The sequence below is a fragment of the Armigeres subalbatus genome, chromosome 2, assembly GCF_024139115.2.
Source record: "Armigeres subalbatus isolate Guangzhou_Male chromosome 2, GZ_Asu_2, whole genome shotgun sequence".
Lineage (NCBI taxonomy): Eukaryota > Metazoa > Arthropoda > Insecta > Diptera > Culicidae > Armigeres > Armigeres subalbatus.
Window position 1 is genome coordinate 193,305,737 of NC_085140.1, and position 24,082 is coordinate 193,329,818.

Sequence of the window (24,082 nt, forward strand, 5' to 3'; positions counted from 1 at the left end):
TCTCGACACCAAAACTGTAGCAACGACCGGCCGGCGTACGATGTGTGTCTGGCTCATTTGTTTTTGATCGTTGATTGGTCGATTCTGGTGGGTTGTAGCGCGAAGGCTCGGTGAATGGGGCTTGGTGCGCGCCTCTTTGTGGAAAGAGACCGCTGATCGTCCTGTCTTGTCGGGCGGAAAAGACTCGTGCGAGAGCGAGAGTTGGTATCAAGACCGAATAACATTTAGTATGGCAATGAGGGACTGCAACTCAAATTAAGCTCGGCAGTAAATCTCTGAGAAAAGTGAACGCCGCGCCGCGGAGAAAAGCTGACCGTGCGGCGCACATGTAAAACCGTTAAACTTGCGCCGATTGCGTGCAGTTGGCGATTGGCGGGATTCATGTGCAGACGATCAGCGCAGTTAGTGTTTGGTGTCCTGTGATGGATGGATGTGATGGATTATGTGTGAATCTGTTCAGCTCTATCAAAGGAATGCTTTGATTTTTATGTCGGTTGTGTCGTGCAAATAAAAGTGGCGAATGTGATCAGTGTATTAAGGCGCAATGATATTGATGTGAAGAGAAAATAGATGAATCAAATATTTTGAATTATGGCTTAAATAATTGTAATCGTGACATCGATATAAGTAATGAATGAAAGGTAAGTTAAATAAGGAACACGGTGATTTTTTTTTCCAAATTTGAATCAATGTAAGGTGTCACAAATTCACATGTTGCAAAAAAGATATTTATTCCATTATTAATATTATGCTACTATATTAGTTACATTCACAAAATGAGAAACAAAGCCATTTGCACATGAAGCTCATGAGCTCATGAAATGTTCAAATCGAAAAAACTTAGTAAAATGTTGTTTTATCTCAGAATTTCCTATTTTTATTATTATTCTACAGATACACTAGAAATACTTTATAAAACTTTAAGTTGTAAATTTCCTTTCTAAGGGATATGCAATATTCTTGATATGCTTGATATGCAATTGCACGTAAATATACCACTGTTTGTATTCACGATACTCATGTGTTGCATTTGTAGTTCTCGACATCCAAAATCGACTGTTTACTGGCGTTTGTTGTTTGATTGGGAAAATTCTGAAATTATTTGGTAAAAAAATAGGAAAGGGATCATTAACGGCGTTGAAGTCACTTACACGTTTGCATGATTGCATGTACAGATAAGTTAAAATACTAAGTTATAACGATAATTTAAGTAATTACGATATCTGAATGTCCCCATGAGTGTTTCTCTGGCAAAAATGATCCTCCCAGGGAAAACAATGTAAGCATAAATGCACATGGAGACGCATGGTACATTTGTGCGATGATTCTTCTTGTGACTAAACTTTTTATGCGAATTTCATCACATTCGTTTTACTCAATAAATGGACAAGTGTTCAAGCATTCGTATGAAACTTGTATTATGGGAAACCTGAACCTAATTGCATGTTGGGAAGTACATGTTCTTGGTTAACATGTCGAATACTGCGATCAAGAAATCAATTATATCATGATTTCCAACAGCGGATTCCCGGGCGTCTTCTAAGCGATTTTCCAAATCTTTCACGGTTGTCTTATCCACCTCATCTAATTTCACGTAGTTTGCCAACTAGTTATGTTTCTGAGGATCTTTTTTTGCTAGATTCAAAATGTAGAAAATTTCGATTAACCAAATTTAATATGAGTAAAATTTACCGATTCAGAAGATCTTCATAGCGGAAATCATCAAAGCTTGTCCCAGCGAGCCTCTTAAGCCCTTGCAGGTTTTCCATATTATCCTAGAATTGAGATCAATTGGTCTACTACGCCTGGTATTCAATCGGAATCAACCCAGCATGTCCTTACAAGTCCCTTGAATCCTTCTCCTTCTCAAAACACAGTCCTTGGTCCTCAGTATCGTTTTTCACATGATAGATGCTTCTCCCAACAGTTGAGGCAACTCGTGGTTTATTCACCTCTTCCATGTCCGCCATCTGCATCCCACTACGTGGGCACTAGAGTGATTCAAATTTTGATTTTTTTGCCCCCGATGCTTAAACGATTGCATTTGCCATTTTAATAATCCTCCTGAATTTTTAGCAATTTTGGATGTAATTTGACTGTACACACGTCATTTAAAGTTTATATGGATATTATTGTAAAAACTGACCGTTCTGTGAAAACTGAAAACTGTGAAAGATCGTTCTGTGGAGTGGTCCATGAACGTTGCACGTTGTTTTCGCGGGGTTTCTACAATTAGAGGTGTGCGCCGGTCCGAAAATTGTCGGCGGCGGTGTTTGTCAGAATTTTGGCCGGCGGCGTTTTCGGCGTCACGCCGAAAGCCATTTCAGCAGGAGGAGGTGGCGTAAATCGGCATGGCAATTTTTCATTACATACATATTTTTTACAATTTTTTTTTAATATTTTCAAGACATTAAGGGAAGAATCTTCCCTGAGGAACTTCCCCGCCAAATTCACTAAATTTTCCCAAAATATTCATTTGGAAATTATTTTCAAATTTTTCACGGGAACTACTTTGAAGTTTCAAGAATTCTTTGGAATTTTCAAGGGAAGCTCTATAGAACTCGCAAGGAAAATTATTAGTGAAAAAATCTTCAGAATTTCTACGACAAATTGATCCAAAATTAGAGAATGTTCAGAATACCTTTAGATAGCTTTCTGGGTATTTCCGTCCATCGTCATAGGGGCTAAAACCATCGAAAGCAACGTATGTTTGCTAGAACTCCACTATAGCAGAACGTTTCTCCTGAGCTTACGATTTGGTATGTATGAGTTTTACAAAAAAGCGTCTCTTTTATTGGTTTTCGAGACTATGACGAACAGACGAAAATACCTGCCGTGTCCCTATATAGGTATATGTAAAATAAAATTTTAATTGACGGGAGCTGCTTATTTGCGTCCTCTTGGCAGCACAGCTTACTTCGATCCCATCTGAGTTTAGAATGAATGACCCATTTGATAAAAAAAGCAAGATTAATCTACCTTGCGGTGATGGTGCCTTTATCGTTCGTTCAAAAGAGTTGAGAAATATATAAGAAAAGTCTAATATAGGTAGATAGCTCTTTTTTTTTTACTAATTTTATTTGCTAATTATCTAATACATGCATTCATCTCTTAGACTAGGTGTTCCGTGTTTTCTTAACACTATCATCCTTATTTGCTATGTTACTTTTTAGTTATTATTAATACATTTCAATTGTCTCTGGCAGTTAGGATTTTTCCTCTGGTTTAATTGAACCATGTAGGAATTACAATGTTTTCAACTTAAACTAATCTTAACCTAGTTTATACTAAGGGTATAAGGAGCTAATCATTGCAATAGAAGATTGCAATGATTTTTGTCTAAAATTGGAAATTATTTTGTTGGACATTTGTTGCAATGTCTCAATATTAGAAATTCTATGAAGTTCATTGGTACTATGCCACGGAGGCAACTTCAGAATCATTTTCAAAATTTTATTCTGAATCCTCTGAAGTGCTTTTTTTCTGGTATTGCAGCAACTAGATCATATTGGCACAGCATACAACATGGCTGAAAATTTGTTTGTAAACCAAAGTTTGTTCTTAAGACAAAGTTTTGATTTTCTGTTTATAAGTGGATATAGATACTTAATATATTTGTTACATTTGGCTTGAAGGCGTTCAATGTGATTTTTAAAAGTTAATTTTTAGTCTAGCAGAAGTCCTAATTATTTGGCTTCGCTAGACCAATTAATTGGAACCCCATTCATAGTGACAATATGTCTGCTAGAAGGTTTCAAATAAAAAGCTCTTGGCTTATGTGGGAAAATTATAAGCTGAGTTTTGGAAGCATTCGGGGAAATTTTCCATTTTTGCAAGTAAGTGGAGAAAATATCCAAACTTTTTTGCAATCTACTACAAATGACACGAAGGCTTCGCCCTTTGGCTGAGAGGCCCGTGTCATCTGCAAACAAAGATTTTTGACACCCTGGTGGTAAATCAGGTAAGTCAGAAGTAAAAATGTTATACAATATGGACCCCAGTATGCTGCCTTGGGGAACACCAGCTCTTACAGGTAATCTATCAGATTTAGAATTCTGATAGTTTACCTGCAGTGAGCGATCTGATAAATAATTTTGGATCAGTTTAATAATGTACAGAGGAAAATTAAAATTCATCAATTTTACAATCAAACCTTCATGCCAAACACTGTCAAATGCTTTCTCTATATCAAGAGAAGCAACTCCAGTCGAATATCCTTCAGATTTGTTGAGCCGAATTAAATTCGTTACTCTTAATAACTGATGGGTGGTTGAATGCCCATGGCGAAAACCAAATTGCTCATCAGCAAAAACAGAATTGTCATTAATATGAACCATCATTCTATTCAAAATAATCTTTTCAAACAGTTTGCTTATTGAAGAAAGCAAACTGATTGGGCGATAACTAGAAGCCTCAGCTGGATTTTTGTCCGGCTTCAAAATTGGAACAACTTTGGCGTTTTTCCATTTATCTGGGAAGTATGCCAATTGAAAACATTTGTTAAATAAATTGAGCTTGAGCTTGAGCTTGATTGACTGCTCGTAGTTGCTACTCCATTATGACCAGATCAGCTGTTCTTGCACAGGGAACCAACAGATGTTTGCTTGGGACTAGCACACATCTTCAATGTACAAGTACTGGTGATCTCATTTGTTAGGTCATACTGGCGCCTGCCACGTCAGAATGCAAGTCAATATAGGGAAGGGGGAGGAAATGATGATGCAATCACTCGCCCACTGCAAGCCGAATATACCTCTGCACTTGCCACGAGTTCATGCGGAATTTGTTGGAATTCCTGGGTTAGGTTGGAGAGGCAGAGGTCCGTCTTGGTTAACGAGCTGCCAATGTGATAGATAGGAGAAGGTAACTGATGGAATTTCTAATTGGATGTAGGAAACGAGCTCTATAGTTCATTTCCAATTCTAGCAGATTACTGTTAGAATACTCAAGTTGAAGGTATAGGAATAGTAATGGAAACGGTATGGAAGTCCATTTCCAGTTCTAGCGATTGCTAGAACATGAGAAATAAAGAGAAAGATAAAAAGTAGGAGAATGGAACGGACCTGGGATTGAACCCACGACCTCTTGCGTATGAGGCAGAAGCAGTAGCCATATGACTACCAAGCCCGCCTCGAAACAAGAGAGATCACGCACTGAACTGATTAATTTTATTACCGGCCGCGCAATGCAGAACACAATAATTCGGCCGACCGCGCGATCGTTCTGCTGTCCGAAACATGAGAGATCACGCACTGAACTGATTAATTTTATTACCGGCCGGGCAATGCAGAACACAATAATTCAGCCAACCGCGCGATCGTTCTACTGTCCGAAACATGAGAGATCACGCACTGAACTGATTAATTTTATTACCGGCCGGGCAATGCAGAACACAATAATTCGGCCAACCGCGCGATCGTTCTACTGTCCGAAACATGAGAGATCACGCACTGAACTGATTAATTTTATTACCGGCCGCGCAATGCAGAACACAATAATTCGGCCGACCGCGCGATCGTTCTGCTGTCCGAAACAAGAGAGATCACGCACTGAACTGATTAATTTTATTACCGGCCGCGCAATGCAGAACACAATAATTCGGCCGACCACGCGATCGTTCTGCTGTCCGAAACATGAGAGATCACGCACTGAACTGATTAATTTTATTACCGGCCGGGCAATGCAGAACACAATAATTCGGCCGACCGCGCGATCGTTCTGCTGTCCGAAACAAGAGAGATCACGCACTGAACTGATTAATTTTATTACCGGCCGGGCAATGCAGAACACAATAATTCGGCCAACCGCGCGATCGTTCTGCTGTCCGAAACAAGAGAGATCACGCACTGAACTGATTAATTTTATTACCGGCCGCGCAATGCAGAACACAATAATTCGGCCGACCGCGCGATCGTTCTGCTGTCCGAAACATGAGAGATCACGCACTGAACTGATTAATTTTATTACCGGCCGGGCAATGCAGAACACAATAATTCGGCCAACCGCGCGATCGTTCTACTGTCCGAAACATGAGAGATCACGCACTGAACTGATTAATTTTATTACCGGCCGCGCAATGCAGAACACAATAATTCGGCCAACCGCGCGATCGTTCTGCTGTCCGAAACAAGAGAGATCACGCACTGAACTGATTAATTTTATTACCGGCCGCGCAATGCAGAACACAATAATTCGGCCGACCGCGCGATCGTTCTGCTGTCCGAAACATGAGAGATCACGCACTGAACTGATTAATTTTATTACCGGCGGGCAATGCAGAACACAATAATTCGGCCAACCGCGCGATCGTTCTGCTGTCCGAAACAAGAGAGATCACGCACTGAACTGATTAATTTTATTACCGGCCGCGCAATGCAGAACACAATAATTCGGCCGACCACGCGATCGTTCTGCTGTCCGAAACATGAGAGATCACGCACTGAACTGATTAATTTTATTACCGACCGCGCAATGCAGAACACAATAATTCGGCCGACCGCGCGATCGTTCTGCTGTCCGAAACATGAGAGATCACGCACTGAACTGATTAATTTTATTACCGGCCGGGCAATGCAGAACACAATAATTCGGCCAACCGCGCGATCGTTCTGCTGTCCGAAACAAGAGAGATCACGCACTGAACTGATTAATTTTATTACCGGCCGCGCAATGCAGAACACAATAATTCGGCCGACCACGCGATCGTTCTGCTGTCCGAAACATGAGAGATCACGCACTGAACTGATTAATTTTATTACCGGCCGGGCAATGCAGAACACAATAATTCGGCCAACCGCGCGATCGTTCTACTGTCCGAAACATGAGAGATCACGCACTGAACTGATTAATTTTATTACCGGCCGGGCAATGCAGAACACAATAATTCGGCCAACCGCGCGATCGTTCTGCTGTCCGAAACATGAGAGATCACGCACTGAACTGATTAATTTTATTACCGGCCGCGCAATGCAGAACACAATAATTCGGCCGACCGCGCGATCGTTCTGCTGTCCGAAACAAGAGAGATCACGCACTGAACTGATTAATTTTATTACCGGCCGCGCAATGTAGAACACAATAATTCGGCCGACCACGCGATCGTTCTGCTGTCCGAAACATGAGAGATCACGCACTGAACTGATTAATTTTATTACCGACCGCGCAATGCACAACACAATAATTCGGCCGACCGCGCGATCGTTCTGCTGACCGAAACATGAGAGATCACGCACTGAACTGATTAATTTTATTACCGGCCGGGCAATGCAGAACACAATAATTCGGCCAACCGCGCGATCGTTCTGCTGTCCGAAACAAGAGAGATCACGCACTGAACTGATTAATTTTATTACCGGCCGCGCAATGCAGAACACAATAATTCGGCCGACCGCGCGATCGTTCTGCTGTCCGAAACAAGAGAGATCACGCACTGAACTGATTAATTTTATTACAGGCCGCGCAATGCAGAACACAATAATTCGGCCGACCACGCGATCGTTCTGCTGTCCGAAACATGAGAGATCACGCACTGAACTGATTAATTTTATTACCGGCCGGGCAATGCAGAACACAATAATTCGGCCAACCGCGCGATCGTTCTACTGTCCGAAACATGAGAGATCACGCACTGAACTGATTAATTTTATTACCGGCCGGGCAATGCAGAACACAATAATTCGGCCAACCGCGCGATCGTTCTACTGTCCGAAACATGAGAGATCACGCACTGAACTGATTAATTTTATTACCGGCCGGGCAATGCAGAACACAATAATTCGGCCAACCGCGCGATCGTTCTACTGTCCGAAACATGAGAGATCACGCACTGAACTGATTAATTTTATTACCGACCGCGCAATGCACAACACAATAATTCGGCCGACCGCGCGATCGTTCTGCTGACCGAAACATGAGAGATCACGCACTGAACTGATTAATTTTATTACCGGCCGCGCAATGCAGAACACAATAATTCGGCCAACCGCGCGATCGTTCTGCTGTCCGAAACAAGAGAGATCACGCACTGAACTGATTAATTTTATTACCGGCCGCGCAATGCAGAACACAATAATTCGGCCGACCGCGCGATCGTTCTGCTGTCCGAAACAAGAGAGATCACGCACTGAACTGATTAATTTTATTACAGGCCGCGCAATGCAGAACACAATAATTCGGCCGACCACGCGATCGTTCTGCTGTCCGAAACATGAGAGATCACGCACTGAACTGATTAATTTTATTACCGGCCGGGCAATGCAGAACACAATAATTCGGCCAACCGCGCGATCGTTCTACTGTCCGAAACATGAGAGATCACGCACTGAACTGATTAATTTTATTACCGGCCGGGCAATGCAGAACACAATAATTCGGCCAACCGCGCGATCGTTCTACTGTCCGAAACATGAGAGATCACGCACTGAACTGATTAATTTTATTACCGGCCGGGCAATGCAGAACACAATAATTCGGCCAACCGCGCGATCGTTCTGCTGTCCGAAACAAGAGAGATCACGCACTGAACTGATTAATTTTATTACCGGCCGCGCAATGTAGAACACAATAATTCGGCCGACCACGCGATCGTTCTGCTGTCCGAAACATGAGAGATCACGCACTGAACTGATTAATTTTATTACCGACCGCGCAATGCAGAACACAATAATTCGGCCGACCGCGCGATCGTTCTGCTGTCCGAAACATGAGAGATCACGCACTGAACTGATTAATTTTATTACCGGCCGCGCAATGCAGAACACAATAATTCGGCCGACCGCGCGATCGTTCTGCTGTCCGAAACAAGAGAGATCACGCACTGAACTCTGAAAACATTTGTTAAATAAATTAACCAAAAAAGATAAAGAGCTCTCAGGAAGTTTTTTGATAAGTATGTAGAAAATACCATCATCACCCGGGGCTTTCATATTTTTAAATTTTCTAGTAATAGATCTCACTTCATCCAAATTAGTTCCCAACGAATGGTCAAAAACACTCTCTTGATTAAGAATGTCTTCGAAGCACCGTGTAACATGATACTCAATTGAACTAGTGAGACCTAGACTAAAATTATGGGCACTCTCGAACTGCTGAGCAAGTTTTTGAGCCTTTTCGCCATTTGTTAATAACATTTTATTTACCTCTTTAAGCGCTGGAATTGGCTTTTGAGTTTTTTTAAAAGAATTTTCGTTAATTCCCAAAAGGGTTTCGAACTGGGATCCAACTTCGAGACATTATTCTCAAAGTTGGTATTTCTCAGAATAGCGAAACGTTTTTTAGTTTCATTTGATCTCGCCAAATAACTTTCAACGCGGGATCGCGAGTTCTTTGGTATTGCCTTCGTCTCACATTTTAAGACGGATCAGTAGCTGAAGATCGACGTCAATAATAATGGAGTTGAATTTAATTTCACATTTAAGAATTGCAATGCCTCTAGCTTCGACAATTAAATTTGTCAAAGATACGAGAGCATTATCAATATCACTTTTGGTATCGAGAGGAATATCAACATCAAAATTCCTATCGGTATACGTTTTATATAAATCCCAATAAGCTCTATGATAATTAAAAGTAGAGCTGATTGGATTATAAATGGCTTCTTGTGAGATTTCAAATGTCACAGGAAGGTGATCAGAGTCAAAGTCAGCATGAGTTACCAGTTGGCCACACAGCTGACTTGTATCCGTTAAAACCAAATCAATTGTCGAAGGATTTCGAGTGGATGAAAAATAAGTTGGTCCATTGGGATATTGAATAGTATAATATCCCGCAGAACAATCTTCAAATAAAATTTTGCCGTTGGAATTGCTTTGAGCATTATTCCATGAACGGTGTTTGGCATTGAAGTCACCAATTACGAAAATTTTTGATTTGTTGCGAGTCAGAATTTGAAGATCAGTTTTCAACAAATTCTTTTGCTGCCCATTGCATTGAAAAGGCAATTAGGCTGCAATAAAAGAGAATTGTCCAAAATTTGTTTCAACAGAAACTCCCAAGGTTTCGAAAACTTTGGTTTCAAACGAAGAATATAATTTATGTTTGATACGTCTATTAATGACAATGGCGACCCCACCACAGGCGCTGTCAAGCCGATCATTTCGGTAAATAAAATAATTTGGATCTCTTTTGATAAAAAGACCAGGGTTTAAATATATTTCAGTTATAATGGCAATGTGCACATTATGAACTGGTAGGAAGTTGAATAATTCATCTTCCTTACCCTTTAAAGAGCGGGCATTCCAATTTAAAATTTTCAAAGAATTATTTGGATCCATTCAAACGAAGTCCAATAACAATTCTTTGAGTAAATTTGATACCAACCTGAACTGCTTCAGTTTTGGTATTTGCTTTGAACATTGCATCAATCATGTGATGCAATTGTTCATTAAGAAAATCAAAGTCGGAAGTAGACATGCTACCTGAGTCGTCAAAACGAACGTTATTTCCCGTTGAAGAATGGGTATGAAAGTCATTCATCGTCGGTAAATTTTGGGAAATAAAATTTTGCCTGCCTGCAGCGATGCTAGCATAGGAGGGCGTGTTTGAAAAATTAAAATTCGACGAACTGCTCGTTACTCGGTGAGAGGTAGGAGCAAAATTTGTTCGTTGATTGTGGTGGGTATGAATTGCTCGACCGGCAAATGATTGCGGATTTTGAGCATTTGAAATATGTTTACCCGGCAAATCTGGGATCCTATTGGAATTTTCCCTCTTCAATTTTGCACGGTAAGTCAAAACATTTTGCGTGAAGGTCATTCCCAGAAATTGGATTTATGATTGTCCCCACAATTGGCACATTTAAATTTATTGGAATCTTATTTCACAGGACAGGCGTCCTTGGCGTGAGAGGTTCCACCACAAATCATGCATTTAGCATCCATTTGGCAATGTTTAGTTCCACTTTTGGCACTTACGGCCAGTGACGGGAAATGTCATATCGATGTCATGGGACTAACTTGCTAATAACTTTTCTCACAAGTCATTTACAATTATGTTTTCCATATAAACATGTAGCCCTCAAATGATCCGAAAACTTTTCTAATAGGTAATTTCTCTAAATGTGATATTGGCGGCGTGAGAGCCGAATTAGTGTCAGATGACATTAATGTCATGACATTCCGTGACATTCTTTTAATCTCGCTCTCATGGCTCACACTTTGTATTTAGAACAATGATCTGTTCGACAAAGTTTTAGGACCCTTTAAGTACTACATGTTAATACAAAAATCCGAAATGTAAATGACTTTCGGAAAAAGTTATTACGAAATTAGTAATAGCAATGCCATGACATTTTTTTGACATTTCCCATCGCTGCTTACGGCACTGAGTGGGGTTTTGGAAATTTCCCCCAGGCCTGCGGAAATGTTCCCATGTAACACGGACATGGGACATAATACAGGCCTTTTCCAAACTTTTCATATTATTTAGTTCATTTTTGTTAAAGTGAACTAAATAAAATTCTTGAGAAATACCCCTCTGGGAAGTACCAGAGCGAGATTTCTTTTTCATCTTAATTACTTGGACTGGTGAAAATCCAAGTAATTCAGAAATTTCAATTTTAATCTCATCCAGTGATTTGTCGTCACTGGGGAGACCTTTCAAAACGACTTTGAACAATCGCTCAGTTTTGTCGTCGTATGTGAAGAATTTATGGCGCTTCTCAGTTAAATACTGAAGAAGACGTTTGCGATCGTCAAAGGATCCCGGCAAAACGCGGCAGTCACCCTTCCTAGCAATCTGAAATGAAACCTTGATCCCCTGAAGGTTACTCAAAATCTCATTCCTAAAGCCAGAAAACTCGGCAACAGATACCACAATTGGCGGAATCCTTTGCTTTTTCGCATGCATCGAATCACCTGGACTAGAGGTAGATTCGATTTGCTCAATTCCATCATTAATCAAATCGAACTGATTGCTCAGTTCGATTGGAGAAGAATTATTTCCGATATTAGAGTTAGAAGGAATATCTGAAGTCTCCAGCTTCCTTCTATTTTTTCCGCGCTTGGGCAGGACGGTCTTGAAACCTTGTTTCTTTGAAGGAGGTGGAGAATTCAGAGACTCCCCCTTCCTCTTGTTTTTATTAATAATCATTGCTGAGCGTGGAGACGTGACCTTCTAAGAGGTTTTTTCCCAGAACGGTGTCCCTGCAGGATTACCACCGCTTGTCGGAATTTTACTTCCGCAAACGGGTCCAACGTAAAACAAAGGCACGGGTCCTTGCAAAGATCGTAACGGGATCAGTGGGTACAAATAGCGCTAAGAAGCACCGTTGAAATTAAAATAGCTTCGGGTAGTATTAAAAACTTCCTTCCGCAACGAGAGAAAAGAACCGCACAGCACGAAAGCACGATGCGGTCTGGGTAGATAGTCCCATAGTCCGATCTGGCAAATTTTCAATAGGAAACAATGGGACAGGATTTTGCGTGCAAAATCGATCAAATCGGTTGAGGAAAAGTGTCGGAAAAGTGAGTGACTTTTTTGTGCACAGACACTTTTAATGGATTTCTCGCGGCACTCCACAATTTCCGAAACTGGGCCTGGGGTTCCCCCGGGTTGATATTAGATTTCAAGAGCATGACCAACTATTTGATGGAAAATGATAGTGAAAAAGCCGCTACACGGCATGTCTTGGTATAAAAACAAAAATATCTCCTTGTACAGGTTCCCCGGAAGCACCTCATAGGTTTCAAAAGTGGCCAATGTGGTCTCTAATCGATTTCGAGCGCATAATCATCTATTTTGTGGAAAATCATGACGTAAGAGCTGCCGCGCGACATATTTTGATGTTAAAGCGGAAATGTCCCCTTTTACGGATTTCCCGAGGGCACCTCATAGGTTCCAAAAGTGGCCAATGCGGTCTCTAATCGATTTCGAGCGCATAATCATCTATTTTGTGGAACATCATGACGAAAAAGCCGCCACACGGTATATTTTGGTGTTAAAACGGAAATGTCCCTTTCTACGGGTTCCCCGAGGGCACCTCATAGGTTCCAAGAGTGGCCAATGTGGTCACTTATCGATTTTAAGCGCATTATCATCTATTCTGTGGAAAATCATGACGAAAGAGCCGCCGCACGGCATATTTTAGTGCTAAAACGGAAATGTCCCTTTCTACGGGTTCCCTGGGGGCCCCTGATAGGTTCCAAGAGTGGCCAATGTGGTCACTTATCGATTTCGAGCGCATAATCATCTATTTTGTGGAAAATCATGACGAAAGAGCCGCCGCACGGGATATTTTGGTGCTAAAACGGAAATGTCCCCTCCTGCGGGTTCCCCGGGGGCACCTGGCATGTACCAGGAGTGGCCACTTTTGTTGGAACCCCTCGCATGGACCATACATTACCGTTTTAAGAGAATCTATGAAGAATTAGTGATCGAAAGGCATATATGGAGTGATTTTTATGATCCCCTTATATGACCGACAAGGTCCCCGTGGAAATCATTTCCCGGTGGCCATTGTCTCCAGAACCAGCATATCACCACATAGCCTCAAAATTGATGAGTTTAACTTTCGAACGGTATTTAAACTTTGTAATTCGGTAATAATTTGACTGTTTTATAGGCATTTACATTTCTGGGTCATCTTATTAGTAAGTTTTTCCTAATATCCGAAGAAGGTTAAATCATACGATACAGATTTGAAAACGCAATGAAGTTCGTTTGAATAAAGCAGTGAATTAGTGTTGAAACAACACATTTGCAGATTAAAACAACAATGTCCTTGTTGTTTGATGCAACAAACGAAACAGTTGTTTCAATCGTACAAGATTCTTCTGCGTGTATAGAAATTTTTTCAAAATTTCGTCTAGGTATTTTTCTGAATTTCCACTAAACCTAAACATTAAATTTTTAACTTTTTACGGAAAACTGTTTTGTTATTCGGAATTTTGAATGAATTTTTTTGGAGTTCTAAGGGACATTCTTTGTTTTACTCATAGCAAATTGTTCGAAAATTCTTCAGAACATTACTGAACATGGGAAAGGGTTGTTTGGCTGAAAATCATTCGACAGAAAGACATTTCGTGCGAAACGGTTATAAATGAAGAACGGTTTGACCAAAATTTTAATTTAGCCAAAGCAACAATCGGCCGGAAAAACCGTTGTCTCTAATAGGTTGTTGGCCGAAATGGTCGTTAGGCCAAATGAGTCAACAGGCCGAAAATGCCGTTTGATCGTAATGGTCGTTGGACAGAAAGGGTTATTTGGCCGAATAAATCATACCACTAAAAGGCCTTTCAGCCAGACGGCCATTTCGGCCAAATGACCTTTTCGGCAAACGGTAATTTCGGTGAAATGACCTATTTGGGTAAACAACTTTTTCGGCCAAATGTCCAAACGATATTTTCGCTCGTATATCCATTTCGTTGAATGAAATTTTCGGCCAGATGAGGCTTATGATTTATTTGGCCAAACACCTTTCGGGTAAATGGCCATTCGTCATTCGGTAAGCCGAATTCCGTTTGGCGGAATTATGCAAACGTTTGTCCGAAACGTTGTTGGGTTGAAAATAATTAGACTAAAAATGTAATTTGGCCAACAAACTTATTTGCCCTAGCAACCCTGTAAACTGGAACAGCCGTTTGGTCGAAATAATAGTTTGGCCGAAATTGTCGTTTTGTCGAATAGATCATTTAGCCAAAAATGACCTTTCTGTAGAACATCACATCACATCATCTCCGACACTTTTGGGAAGATGTCCATTTCGGTCAAACGGCCCTTTCTGTCAAACGACCATTTTGGCCAAATGAGCTATTTAGCCAACGGATTTTTTCAGCCAAAGGAACTGTTCGGCCGAACGACATTTTCAACAGTATGTACCTTTCGACATTTTCGGCGAAATAACTTTAGGCTAGATGGGCCTCGGTTAAAAGGTTTGTTCGATTAAATGCCATATTCGGTCTTTCTGTCAAACGACCCTTCTTCGTTCATAAATTCTATTCCAACGAGAAATTCTTTGAATTTCAACGGAAATCCTAAAACACGGTAATGAAGTTTAAAAACAACTGCTTGTGTGACGACTGTTTCTTTTGTAATTATGTTTTTGCCTTTCTCGTATACTAAGTATACGGTAAAGGCTATATGATCGCTCCAAAAACAAACTTTTTATAGAAGGCCCGGAGACCCATAGTGTTATATACCAATCGACTCAGTTCGACGGATTGAGGTGATGTCTGTGTGTGTGTGTGTGTGTGTGTGTGTGTGTGTGTGTGTGTGTGTGTGTGTGTGTGTGTGTGTGTGTGTGTGTGTGTGTGTGTGTGTGTGTGTGTGTGTGTGTGTGTGTGTGTGTGTGTATGTGTGTGTGTGTGTGTGTGTGTGTGTGTGTGCGCAAAACTACTCAAAAAATGTCACTCATTTTTCGGGCACTTATCCTCAACCGATTTGCTCGCAACAAGTTGCATTCGACGCAGAATCCTGTCCCATTGTTTCCTATTTAAAATTGGCCAGATCGGACTACGGAATCGGAAGTTATGGTCAAAATACAAATTCACACAAAAAAAACGCGTAAAAAATGTCACTCATTTTTCAGGCACTTATCTTAAACCGATTTACTCGCAACAAGTTGCATTCGACGCAGAATCCTGTCTCATTGTTTCCTATTTGAAATTGGCCAGATCGGACTATGGAATCGAAAGTTATGGCCAAAATACAAATTCATACGAAAAAATCGCGTAAAAAATGTCACTCATTTTTCGGGCACTTAACTTCAACCGATTTCCTCGCAACAAGTTGCATTGGACGCAGAATCCTGTCCCATTGTTTCCTATTTGAAATTGGCCAGATCGGACTATGGGATCAAAAGTAATGGACAAAATACAAATTCAAACGAAAAAATCGCGTTAAAAATCTCACTCATTTTTCGGGCATTTATCTTCAACCGATTTGCTCGCAACAAGTTGCATTCGACGCAGAATCCTGTCCCATTGTTTCCTATTTGAAATTGGCCAGATCGGACTATGGGATCGAAAGTTATGGCCAAAATACAAATTCATACGAAAAAATCGCGTAAAAAATGTCACTCATTTTTCGGGCACTTATCTTCAACCGATTTACTCGCAACAAGTTGCATTCGACGCAGAATCCTGTCCCATTATTTCCTATTTGAAATTGGCCGAATCGAACTATGGGATCAAAAGTTATGGTCAAAATACAAATTCATACAAAAAAATCGCGTAAAAAATGTCACTCATTTTTCGGGCATTTATCTTCAACCGATTTGCTCGCAAAAAGTTGCATTCGACGCAGAATCCGGCAGCCCTTACTTTTCACCGTTTAATGTGGGAAAGCGATCCATAAAAAAATGAAAATCGATCCATAAATAACATCTGAATGTTCCATAAAACGCTACCATAGATCCATAAAATAGTTCGAGAGATTCCATAAAGAATATTTTTATGATCTATAAAACTTTGAAAAATGATCCATAAAAACTATATATTGATCCATGAAATTTCAAATTTGCGCAATTTATATCCTGATGATGATCCATAATTTCAGCCATATGATCCATAATTTTGATAATGTGATCCATAATGCTTGGAAAGAAGGCCAATGAAACTATATTAATTGATCCACACATTTTATAAAATTTATGGATCATATCACCAAAACTATGGATCATTTGAACAAAGTTATGGATCAAATGGCCAGAATTATGGATCATATGACTAAAATTATGGATCATCATCACGATAAAAAAATGCGCAAATTTGAAGTTTTATGGATCAAAATATAGTTTTTTATGGATCATTTTCCAAAGATTTATGGATCATTTGTCACATGTTCATGGGAAAATAGCAAGAATTGTATTGTTTGTTTTGACCATGTTAATGGAACATATTTCCCAATTAATTGCTAAATTTTAGATTAGTTATGGATTGAAAAATTATTCTTTATGGAATCTCATTAACTTTATGGATTTAGGGTAGCATTTTAAGGAACATTCAGATGTTATTTATGGATCGTTTTCCAGTTTTTTAAGGATCCGTCTTTATCGTTTATATGCAAAAGCATGTTTTGCCGCAGAATCCTGTCCCATTGTTTCCTATTTGAAATTGGCCAGATCGGACTATGGGATCGAAAGTTATGGCCAAAATACAAATTCATACGAAAAAATCACGTAAAAAATGTCACTCATTAATCTGGGTTTTTATGGAAAAATCGCTAAAAAAAATGTCACTCATTTTCCAGGCACTTTTCCTCAATCGATTTGCTCGCATTAAATTGCATTCGAGGCAGAATATCTCATATCTTCTTATTGAAAATTGGCCAGATTGGACTATGGGCTTAGAAGTTATGGTCAAATTACTATTTATTATGAAAAAGAGTTCAAAAAAGCCTAGCTCACTTTTTTGGCACTAAGACCTCATGTATTCCCCAAGCAACACAAGTTCAACAAATCTGGTTGCAGTAACCATATTGTGACTGAATCCGGTCATATATAAGTTACTGTGATTGATGTGCAATATGTGTGCTTCTCAGGTCGCTCGCAACAGATTGCATTCGACGCAGAGTCTTGGCCCATTGTTTCCTATAGAAACTTGGGTCTCAATTGGGTCAAAAGTTATGGCGAAATATACTAATTTTAAAACTACAAAATAAAAAGAAATATATACAATACCGAAAAAAAAACATGTATATGTATTTGTACTAGTCTACATCGGTTGACGAAATAAATAAATAAATAAATTTAGATTTTTCCAAACCTTTTGAACGAACGAGAAAGGCACCATCACCGCTAGGTGGATTAATCTGGGTTTTTCAAATTTGAATCGGCGTGGAGAATCATAGTTCACCGGCGTGCAAAAACTGTCGGCGGCGGCGGCGTGGCGCGGCGTCGCACACCTTTATTTACAATACCTAGCATATGGCGAACATCTGGTCCATGATTCCCGCCTGGTACTGCCCCATGAAATCTCTTACAATTGATGCTAGTCAACGGCATTTATGAGGGTACCTTGTAGGTGGCGATCAGCAATGTGATTGCGTTGTAGTTGCTACAATCAAACTTATCTTCCTTTTTATGAATGGGTCACAGAAAACCTTCCTCCCACTGACTGCTGCGGCAGAACCGTAACCTCCCAAACTTTGGTAATTATCTAGCTAGTGCAACGCTATTGCCAGTACCTTACAACCATGTTTACATAGCTCTCCTGGTAGTTGGTCAACCCCGGAGGCTTTGTTATTTTTTCAGCTTGCCAATCTCCTCCTGGATTTCCTGGTGATCATTAACTTGGAAACGTATTTCTTGCGCGCGTGCTCTCAGGCCCGTGACCATACCAGCATCGTTGTCGTTTAGATGTAGTCGTGTGAGCAGTGCACCTTGACGATTCTATAGTTGAAGAAACGGGCTTTTATCCTCAGCTTGCCCAATTGGCTACCATCCAATCACGCGTTGGCGCATCTTCCCAAGTAGCATTAAGCCGGTTCTTAGCTCTTTGGTGGGGGCACAGCTTTGGTAGAAGCACAGAGAAACAGACGTATCACTCAACACATGTTACATCGTCCAGCTTTTTAACGGTTGATTTAATATTTTGTAGGTGGTCAATCGCTCACCGATGGCGCTTCCATCGATTTTACTTGTGTTTGACGTTTATGCACTACCACCATCTTGTTGGCGCTTGACCACACACAGTAATTTTAGAATTGGGCGTCAATGTTTTCGTGACGATGATTTTGATTGCAATTTGTTCTAAGTGAGACATCTGTTTCTCTGTGGTAGAAGGTTGCCACTCGCGGTCCGCTTTTCTACCCTTTCTTTCCTGTCCATCACAATTCCTGCAGTGTCACGACGTCGAAGTTGCGGGGTTATGATTCATCGTAGATTATCCTGTCGCATCTCGCGAAACCTAGCGACTTGCAGTTCCATGTGAACATGTGAACCACAGTATACTACACTTTATTCGTAGCATACACAGTAAATAATTTTGAAAATTCAACGACGTGTAAAATTGCAGCTAATCCCTACAAAAGAATAAACACTGGATATTCAATTAATTTTACAATTTTACAAGCAAGTACGGTTTACAATTATTTCAATTTAAAAGAGCAGTAAGATCGATTACGTTTATTTGCATGCTCGAAACATGTACATGAGATTATATGTTTATCTGTGTAGGTCTTTGATAATATCGAATCGTATTAAGTATCTCTTATGTCGTTTATAATTTTTGGATTTATAGGCAACTCTTTGGGCCTGCGCAAACCTCCTGACTCGACGGAATGCCGTCGTTTCAGGTCTATTCAGTGTCTCACCAAACACCAGGCCTTGGGTTAGTGCGCTTTTAGCGACACACGGTCGCTTTGGCGAAGTCTGCTTGCGGATGCATGCAGCTTTTTATAGAAGTTTAACAGAGCCCACTGTCAAACCACACCACATCCTAGGGCAAGCCTCACAACTCGCAGTGGCACGGGGAGTGACCGTCCTTAGAATTTTTTTCTGTATAATGTTTTCTGTTCGAATATTTGATAATATGGTCGTTATGCACGAACTTAATTTTGTTCCACCCTGAACGTGGAAGCGCCTCAGCTTAGAAGCGCATTATTGCATCTCTATTCCCTACTTGAAAGCCAATCCATTAAGCAACTATATGCATTTGAACTAAGTCTGCGACTAACCACCGTTAGTTATTTACTCACGAATTAGCACATCGCCTTATTGCATGAAAAAGGTGCATAATCGGTAAACGATAGTCATTGAGGCAGGCACCTTTCTGGTGAAGCTCGGGGTCATTGATTTATAGTGTGAAGCTGTGCTGATTTGTGTGTGTGTGTGTGTGGGTCATCCTTTATCCCTCACCCATCTGGGGGCGTTGGTCAAGTAGTAATACGAATAATTTGATCAGATCTCATGCTCCGTAATGGTGCCCTTTTTGTACGAAGACTAGTACTACAAAAAGGATGCACATCTGAAGCAAGAAAGGTTTCTCCAGGTAGTGCAGCAGGGGATGGGATGTACTAGTGGTTCATAACAGGTACAGCAAAACTTCACAAGGACGCCCTTATTCGTACTAACTACTCAGGGAGTAGAAGGTCAAGAAGAGCCACCGTTACTAACTAAAGCATGAACCGGATACCTGGGATTTCCACAATATCCGCGGCTATAGCAGCAAACGATGCCCTGTACGTATTTAGTGTTAGATTTTATGAAACTCAAATCGATGAATCAATGATAGAAATAAAGGAAAAGTAATGGAACGTGCTCACCAATTAAGTTCGTCCACGTTCGTCCAAGCTCTTCAATTTCGAACTGGAAGGACCAGTGATATCCATAAAAGACCGCATGATTTTCTGGAGTTTTGCAGTTCTCATCCTCCTTTGCTTCTATATGGAGTAATTACAATTCCTAATTGCGACAGATTTGGCAGCCGCGAAAGTATTCGTGGGGTTCGCAGCTGTGGAACATCCGGTAGCTATTAGTATCATGGCTGCTACTGTGGTGGCTCAGTAAAATGCGTTCACATCAAGTCACTCTTGGGTGAAAATGGACCATCCTGAATAACGCTTGTTAACGAGCTCCACCAGGTATATCCATATACACGGGGCAAGAAAACTCCAGATACATCCCATAGTAATGCACTATCGAAATCTTCTCACTGTATGTTGAAGTGTGATTCTGTCGACTCCACCGATTCTTCTGTGTCTCAGGTCAGTTGCCGGGGTAGCACCGGAAGCTGCCAATAATGGTCCCGCGATGTCTTGTTGGTTGCTGTACTAAGGCTTTTATTCTGTTCCCATCCGATGGGAGGACTGGGAACTGCTTCCGGATTTGCTGCCAACTGCTGCTACCGAGTTCTTAGTTAAAGATGACGAAACTGCTATAGTATCCATTGCTGACGGTGAGATGACTCTGGCCAAGAAATATCGAACTAATATCGAATATTTTCTAGCTTTTTTATTCCATATTTTTGGGAGATTTGAATATAGATTTGACGGGAGGATTTTTTCCACGTCCAACAGCTACCACAGCATACTACGATCAGTGTGAAGCTGTGCTGATTTGTAATGTTCAAAAACGAACAGTGGGTAATGTCTGTGACATAACCGCGAAGTGGACGTAGAACTTGACTTGACCATGCCTTTGAAGATGTATAATATATCCAAATCTCTCACGTCACCTAATTTGTATAACAAATCGGCGATAACAGCCCAAACATTATTATAACAATTTTCATGAGCAATATAGGAAAAAATATCTCAAAAAGAAAAGCTCTCAATCGATTTTTCATCTAATAGTGGAATTTTTTGTGATTTATTTCATAATACATAAGTCAGAGTTCTTGTTATGAAACGGTTATGAAAAAATCTTGAAAATCTGCTATTCGCGTATAACATTTTATCTCTAGAGTATTTTAGAATTTTTAAGAACTCTTTAGTAAGTCTATCAATGGCTCTCAGAAGAACCGTATGCTTTGAAAATAAACATTTTCTATGTCCATCTGTTGCGTCATGTTGCAGTGGATTGTAAAACTAATGTTGGGTGCTCCGGGTGGAGCGCGAAACCAAAGCTGTCTTCATGCAGTGTAGATATGTGCCGACGTGTGTTGTTTCTCTAGATGGAACCAGCGGGATACGAACTGCCGACCGATGAACCGGTGACCAATTGCGAGCATTATCATTATCTTTCTTGGCCCTGATAAGGTCCGAAAATTAACTCCTTTCGGGGAACTGGTTGACCGAGGGGGTTTCTTTACTCGAAACCAAAACACACACAATATCGCGATTTCTTTAAGAACATTGCAGTTCTTCCTCTTGATTTTCTTCAACTTGTTTCGGCTCGATACCAATGCCGGCCGGTCTCGGCTCAACACTGATGCCGGTCGGCCTTAGCTATTCATTGATGCCGGCTAGTTTCGACTCGACTCTGCTGCTGCTGCCGGTATCTCCTCGGCATTGCTGCGGTGTCGGGTCTGTAGAATGGGCTGCTTCTGGAACATTTTCTGCGGCTGTACTGGCATGCTTTGGATGATGGTGGCCTCGGCGCTGCCGGGCCGAAAAGCGGATGATGCGGACGATGCTGTTTTGCGAAAAGTTGCTGTGCTGTCGAATCCATCCTGCTGTGGCTTTGCTTGTCCCAGTTGAAAGAAAAATATCCCTTTGGAAGTTCTGAACAGAATGAGAAGGAAAAATTGCGTCACCCTCTTTTATGGCTTATTTTGGTGCGCAGTTGCAGCTTATCCGCTAGCGTCTGCACCCATCAGAATCAAGCGAACAAATGACGCGAGGAACAAGCGGCACCCGCATATTTATAGGTTTCTGTGCAGTCAATGTTTTGCTTCGAAAACAGTTTTAGGCCTATTGAAACAAGTTTTTCGGGTCATATCAAGTATGAATATGAAAGGCATACTTAAGATCTTTCGATTAAGGGGTTTTCCGAAGAGATCCGTTCACTGGGACAAACGCTATTATCATTCAAAATCTTTCAACATAGCGTAACGCGGTCGATTTAGAAATATTGAAATGACACCCGGTATAGTGAAGAGAGACGTAAGTTCTACGTCAATAAGCAAAAGTTTTTGGTCGTGTTTTCGCCGTCTCCCATCCGATTTCGGTCATTCCAATTTCAATTTCCAATTTTTTATGTGCTAAAATATAACATTAAGATAATATTTTTTCTTATATTTATGTTTTGATTTTTCTTAAAATTTTGCCCACAAAATTTTGAAATGAAAAGTGAAATGGAACCCAACTTTAATCATCTTTGAGGGGCATTGATGATTCTTCGGCGGAAAATTTTGGTTTTATTTAAAAAAATCAAAATGTTTACTTAAGCCCATTGGCCAAAAGTTTGGGCTCACTCTCCTGATATACGATTTAATTCAATTTTAGCCGAATATTGTCTGAAGTACAGTTCTTGATGTTTTGTTTGGAATCTTACTTTCTTCAATGTATATTTATACTGAAAAAAGGGTGAACCCAAACTTTTGGCCGATGCATACTATGCACTTGACTAAACATTTTAATTTTTAAAAATAAAACAAAAATTTTCCGCCGAAAATTCATCAATGCCCCTTAAGGTCACTCCTGACGGAACCCAACTTTTAAAGTGCTCGCGTTTTCGGGGGCACACCACTGGATACGGAAGCAACACACAACTGTCATTTTTATTTTTTCACGCGACGCAGCAAAACTAAATCAACAAAAATGACAGATGTGCGTTGCTTCCGTATCGAGTGGTGTGCCCCCGAAAACGCGAGCACTTTGAAACTTGAATTCCGTCAGGAGTGACCTTAAGGCTCAAGACTCCATCACAATGAAAATTAATGACTGTATCACTTGTTTGTAATAGTTATGCAATTGGAACGGAAAAGTGCAGCAGTGATAAATGTATTTTGTTTACAACAGGGGTGGGTGGAAATGGGGTGTTAAAAATATGCCAGCTGATGCATAATGTTGCCAGACTTGACGAATTGTTTATTTTATACCATAACACATGTTCACGGTGTATCAAATATATGGGTATTTATCGGTTTAAATTTTTTTATACACCACTTAGAATGTAATAAAAGCTTACATTCTTATTCTTCTTCTTGGCATTACATCCCCATACTGGGACAGAGCCTCGCAGCTTAGTGTTTATTAAGCACTTCCACAGTTATTAAGTACGAGGTTTCTAAGCCAAGTTACCATTTTTGCATTCGTATATCATGAAGCTAATACGATGATACTTTTATGCCCAGGGAAGTCGAGACCATTTCCAAACCGAAAATTGCCTAGACCGGCACCGGGAATCGAACCCAGCCACCCTCAGCATGGTCTTGCTTTGTAGCCGCGCGTCTTACCGCACGGCTAAGGAGGGCCCCCAAGCTTACATAACATGTTTAAATATTTATTTTTTGTTTTTTTGTTCAATCCGACAAACAGCAATGTTTTTTTCCAATAAATAAATCTGGCAACGGTGAAGAGATGATTATTTTCTTGTGTATGCACATTAGGGTGGCTCAAAATACACTTTTTTAAATTTTTTGCTGGGCCGCCCTCTTATTCGGTTCTATTTGATGCCCTGATGCTCTGGACAAAATTTCAGCCAAATCGGTCAACGTTTGGGCAGTGCTAAACTCGTTGGAAGTTTATATGGAAAAATGTATGC

At 40.6% G+C, this 24,082-nt stretch overlaps 1 protein-coding gene across 1 annotated transcript in view; it reads left to right on the forward strand.

The window, feature by feature from the left end:
• The first annotated feature begins 370 nt into the window (after nt 1-370).
• Nucleotides 371-24,082, forward strand: part of LOC134215677 (protein spaetzle 5) — a 59,680-nt gene continuing 35,968 nt past the window's right edge. The window contains exon 1 of the mRNA XM_062694811.1: nt 371-641. The gene's annotated coding sequence lies outside the window, so the exon portion shown is untranslated. The remainder of the gene's footprint in view (nt 642-24,082) is intronic.